Here is a 6,011-nt window from a genome sequence, read left to right as displayed (position 1 = left end):
TAAGGGCATTTGAACTGAGGTCTAACAAAACATACATTAGTGTTCTGCTTTGTAGAGAGAAGACCTTGAGAAAGACCCTAAGGAAATGTTTCAGGAAGCGGGTGGGGGAGATGGTCTCTGGAGGCTGACTGAAGGTTTTCTAGATGTTCTCCAGCTCTCTTTTCTTGCATCACCAGATTGACAGCTCTCTGCTCCCTTCCCAAACCAGTCTCTCCATCAAATGAAAACATCTGCCAAGGAACTCACAAGCACACTAGGTATTTGCATTGATGATCTAATAAAGAAATTCGATGGGGAGTTCCCGTCGTGGCGCAGTGGTTAACGAATCCGACTAGGAACCATGAGGTTGTGGGTTCAGTCCCTGCCCTTGCTCAGTGGGTTAACGATCCGGCGTTGCCCTGAGCTGTGGTGTAGGTTGCAGAGGCGGCTCGGATCCCGCGTTGCTGTGGCTCTGGCGTAGGCTGGAGGCTACAGCTCCGATTCGACCCCTAGACTGGGAATCTCCATGTGCTGCGGGAGCAGCCCAAAGAAATAGCAAAAAAAAAAAAAAAAAAAAAAAAAAAAAATTCGATGGGCTCTCACATGAGCTGAAAACATTCCCATGAAGGTATGTGTGTGAACACTTTCCCAGTGGCAGGCTGCAAAAAAGTCCCTTTCCTTGAAGACTGATGTCCTATGTGCTATAGAGAAGGGATGGGGGAAGTGGGGAGAGAGGGATCAGGCTGAAAATTACCACAGGAAGGTCATGGTGAGAAGAACAACCGGTGTTGACAAGCCTGTCCCCTATTTCCTCCACAGTGTTCTGATTGTATATGCTTGGTACAGGTAACCATTCTTTGCTTTTCTTTTTCTATTGTTTAAATTTTTTTTAATTTTATTTTTATTTATTTATTTTTTGTCTTTTTGCCTCTTCTAGGGCCACACCCACAGCATATGGAGGTTCCCAGGCTAGGGGTCTAATCAGAGCTGTTCCTGCTGGCCTACGCCACAGCCACAGCAACACCAGATCTGAGCTGCGTCTGTGGCCTACACCACAGCTCATGGCAACGCCAGATCCTTAACCTACTGAGCGAGGCCAGGGATCAAACCCACAACCTCATGGCTCCTAGTTGGATTCATTAACCACTGTGCCACGACAGGAACTCTGCTTTTCTTCTTTCTGCAGTAAGATTTGGCTACTCCTTTCAATGTATTAGAAAAACGCCCCCTTTCAGCTAACCAGAAGCCTCCTACATGGCAAGGTGACAGGTAGACCCAGCCTGCTGACCTAACCATCTTTACACCCAAAGTGACAAGTCTGGGTTTAAAGTTGCAGAAGAAAGACACTTAGGCATTGGAAGGACTTTTACATACGGCCTTGTTTATTCCCCAAGTATAAAGAATCTGGTGACATGAAATTGAGTCCAAAATGAACTCAGGAGTTCCCATTGTGGCTCAGCAGTAATGAACCCAACTAGTATCCATGAGGACTCAGGTTCAATCCTTGGACTCGCTCAGTGGGTTAAGGATCCAGTGTTGCCATGAGCTGTGGTGTAGGTTGCAGACACGGCATGGATCCCATGTTGCTGTGGTGATGGTGTAGGCCAGCAACTGCAGCTCAGATTCAACCCCAGCCTGGGAATTTCCATATGCCTCGGGTGTGGTCTAAAAAAAAAAAAGAAAGAAAAAAAAAGACAAAATGAACACAAAATCACAAACTCATAAACAAAATACAACTCACCATTCTTCAAATCTATGAAATTTAAAATCTCCCCCAGGAATTCCCTGGTGGCCTGGTGGGTTAAAGATCCTGCATTGTCACTGCTGTGGCTCAGGTTTGAACTCTGGCTCTGGGACTTACACATGCCATGGGGTCCAGCCAAATAAAATCTCCCCCAGTTAATAGAAAATAGCCTCTGGGGAGGGGGAGCTCCTATAGTTTTAATGACCACAACTTTAGTGTTTCTCAACTGGAACATATTCAGAGAACACTGGTTTCTGTTTGAATAAACTGTTTGTTTTTCAAACACTGAGCAAAACTTCTCACTTCATTAGAGTTTTTTTCTAATATTGCTAAATTTTTACAAGCAGTGTTGACACAACTTTTTGAAGTTCTACTCTAGGGGATAACTGAGACATCTCAAAGAAACCTGAAATCCTCTTTCAAGCCCTGGTCCAAGAGGTTGTGATGCAATTTAAGGAATTTTCCTCAAATGGCTTAAAGACTTAAGACATGACACCATAAAACTAGACAAGAACATGGGCAAAACATTTTCTGACATAAACCATGCAAATGTTTTATTAGGTCCCTCTCCCAAGGCAATAGAAATAAAAACAAAAATAAACAAATGGGACCTAATCGAACTTACAAGCTTTTGCACAGCATAGGAAACCACACACACACACACACAAAACACACCCTATGGAATGGGAGAGAAATAGCAGCAATTGATGCAACTGACAAGGGCTTAATGTCCAAAATATACAAACAACTCATATAACTCAATAACCAAAAAACAAACAATCCAATCGAAAAAAGGGCAGAAGACCTAAATAGACATTTTCTCCAGAGAAAATATACCAGACGGGCAGAAGGCACATGAAAAGTGCTCATTATCACTAATTGTTAAAGAAATGCAAATCAAAACTATGATGAGTTACCACCTCACACTGGTCGGGATGGCCATCATTAATAAATCCACAAGTAACAAATTTTGGAGAGAGTATGAAGAAAAGGGAATCCTCCTAAACTGTTGGTGGGAATGCAAATTGGTACAACCACTATGGAAAACAGTGTGGAGTTTCCTCAGAAAACTAAAACTAGAACTGCCTTATGATCCAGTAATTCCACTCCTGGCCATATATCCAGACAAAACTATAATTCCAAAAGATACATGCACCCACTGTGTTCATTGCAGCACTATTCACAGGAGCCAAAACATGGAAACAACCTAAATGTCCATCAACAGAGGAAGGGATTAAAAAGATGTGGTACATGGAGTTCTCGTCATGGCGCATCAGAAATGATTCCATCTAGGAACCATGAAGTTGTGGGTTCAATCCCTGGCCTCACTAAGTGGGTTGCCATGAGCTGTGGTGTAGGTCGAAGGTGTGGCTGGGATCTGGCATTGCTGTGGCTTGGGGTAGGCCAGCAGCTGTAGTTCTGATTAGACCCCTACCCTGGGAACCTACGTGTGCCAGGGGTATGGCCCTAAAAAGCAAAACAAAAAAAGATGTGGTACATATACACAATGGGATACTACTCAGGCATTAAAAAAACAATGAAATAATGCTATTTGCACACTAAGTGAAGTAAGTCATAAAGAGAAAGACAAATACTGTTATTACGCAGTAATAGTGATAAGTGATAGTAATAAGTGATAGTGTATTCTATCACTTATATGTGTAATCTAAAATATGGCAAAATGAGTTCCCGTCATGGCTCAATGGTTAACGAAACTGACTAGGAACCATGAGTTTGTGGATGCGATCCCTGGCCTCGCTCAGTGGGTTAAGGATCTGATATTGCTGTGAGCTGTGGTGTAGGTCACAGACATGGCTCAGATCCTGCGTTGCTGTGGCTGTGGTGTAGGCTGGAGGCCACAGCTCCGATTAGACCCCTAGCCTGGGACCCTCCATATGCCGCGGGTGAGGCCCTAGAAAAGACAGAAAAAAAAATATATATATATATGGCACAAATGAGCCTATCTACAAAAGAAAACAGAATCACAGACGTAGAGAACAGACTTGTGGTTACCAAGAGGGAGGTGGGAGGGAGTGGGATGGACAGGGAATTTGGGGTTGGTAGATACAAACTATTTTATTTAGAATGGATAAGCAATGAGGTCCTGCTGTATAGCACAGGGAACTACTTCCAGTCTCCTCTCTCTCTCTATACACACACACACACACACACACACACACACACATCTCACTACATTGCAAAACAACTATACTTTAATTTTTAACATGTGGGAGTTCCTGTTGTGGCTCAGCAGATTAAGAACCCAACTAGTATCCATGAGGATGCAAGTTCGATCCCTGGCCTTGCTCAGTAGGTTAAGGATCTGGCATTGCCCTGAGCTGTGGTGTAGGTCGCAGACGCGACTTGGATCCTGCATTGCTGTGGCTGTGCCATAAGATGGCAGCTGCAGCTCTGATTCAACCCCTAGCCTTAAAAGGGGTCGGCTCTAAAAAACCCAAGAAAAGTTAAAGCAATCCTGTTTTATGGTAGAAGTTTGTCAACTGGTTCACCTCCCATACATAATAACTGGTTAAAACACTCCTAGTGGAGTTTCATCATTCTGACATCCCATTTCCACGGGAATCCAAGGAAGCTTGTTGTCAACAGGCAAGCTGAACCAGAGAAAGATAGTCTTTGGAGCTCTTGGGAGAGCCAACAACAAAACCCACCAAAAATCAGCAGTTCTGATTGCAGCCACCATTGAACAGGAAGAGGTGGGCAGGAATGCCATGAAATCAACATCTGTATGAGACAATTAGCTTGACTACAGGTTGTTAATGCAGTAACATTCATCTAGAGGTTCTATTCCTTGGAACACTGTGTGCCTGCCTGTGTGTGTCCAGAGTGGGTGGCTGGGAGTGCAGAGTTCACTAGGCAGGCTCCCCAGGCTGGAATAGTTCCTCAGGTACATGGAGCAGAGAAGAAGAGAGGGTGTAAGAGACAGGTTCCCTTGTGGCTGTAGATGGAGGAGAGGAAGGGAGGGAAACTGGGTCACACAGCTTCTTTGTGCTTCCACTCCACAGCAGCTGCACATCACTCTGCAGTGGTCCTAAGGGGCAGGTAATAGCCAAGGACAGGGGTCCAAGAAAGACAAATCAGTAAGAGCCATCCACTGGAGGCAAAACTTCCCCTCACTAGTATCGCAGGAGCATAGGTCTGTAGAGTCTCTCTTGGGGTCGGATATATAATGGTAGACCATGCTGTCTACACCACGAGTTCACATGGAGCCAAGTTTTCATAGTCAAGTGCAGTCCTGACAGTGGCCCCTCCAGTCTTCCTTGTGGTTGAACACATATGTCCTGGCAGTGAGAGCACCAGGAGCATTTTCCACGCTCCTTCTGCCTCTAGGCCTAGCCCAAGAAAGGCTGTGTCTTGGTCATGCTACCCCCTCGCTGTTGCCAAAGTCTGAGTCCCCAGGGGGGTAATTGTAGTTGTGCTTAGGGACTTTGCCTGCATCCTCCAAGAGGTCCAAGTATCTGTCCCTCACCAGCACGGGCCTATAATCCTCATAGTGCATCATCCAGATTTCTCCCTAGGGTTGATGTTCACAATATCCTCCTCAGTGTCCAGGAAGCTCACCTGGAAGTAGGGGGTGGCATCGGCTGTTTGAGGTGATAGTGGTCTGTGGGGTATGGGTTGTGAAGGTGGCCCAAGGTATAAATCCTCCTGGTGCTCACAGGATGTGTGGGAGGAGATTGACTACACTGTTCCCTCTTGAGTCAAATTAGAAGAATTCTCTCTAGCTGTTGTAAAAACATGGTCATCACCAAGCTCAGCTTCATTGTGGATGGCGGAAGATGATGTTGAGCTTTCTATAAGGTCTTCAGTTTCTTTCCTCAGAGTATCCTCTTTTAGAATTTGTCTGATGCTTGATAAAACTGGGATCATTGGCGTTCCTGTCGTAGCTCAGCAGTTAACAAGCCCGACTAGTATCCATGAGGACGCGGGCTCAATCCCTGACCTCACTCAGTGGTTAAGGATTCAGCATTGCCATGAGCTGTGGGGTAGGTCAAAGACTCAGCTCAGATCCTGCATTGCTGTGGATGTGGCGTAAACCAGCTGTTACAGCTTGGATTCAACCCCTAACCTGAGAACCTCCATATGCTGCGGGTGCAGCCCTCAAAAGACAAAAAACAAACAAACCCCAAAACAAGAAAAAAAAAAACCCAAAACAAAAAACTGGGGTAATTTGTTTTGGAGAGGAAGACCGCAGAAGTAAATTACCATTTTCATTGCATCATATCAAGGGTACATACTATTGGAGTTCCTAAGTCGCTTAGGACTCGAC

At 45.0% G+C, this 6,011-nt stretch overlaps 1 pseudogene; it reads right to left on the bottom strand.

Moving 5' to 3' along the window:
- Positions 1-4,772: 4,772 nt before the first annotated feature.
- Positions 4,773-5,611, bottom strand: LOC100620168 (sprouty-related, EVH1 domain-containing protein 2 pseudogene; annotated as a pseudogene).
- Positions 5,612-6,011: the final 400 nt, after the last annotated feature.

This window comes from Sus scrofa, chromosome X (assembly GCF_054392235.1).
Source record: "Sus scrofa isolate SSC_HxYL_T2T_F1_AM1 chromosome X, Sscrofa_HxYL_maternal_Yorkshire_Landrace_v2.0, whole genome shotgun sequence".
NCBI lineage: Eukaryota > Metazoa > Chordata > Mammalia > Artiodactyla > Suidae > Sus > Sus scrofa.
Note: the sequence above shows the minus strand (reverse complement) of the source record. Positions and strands in the feature narration are given on the sequence as shown.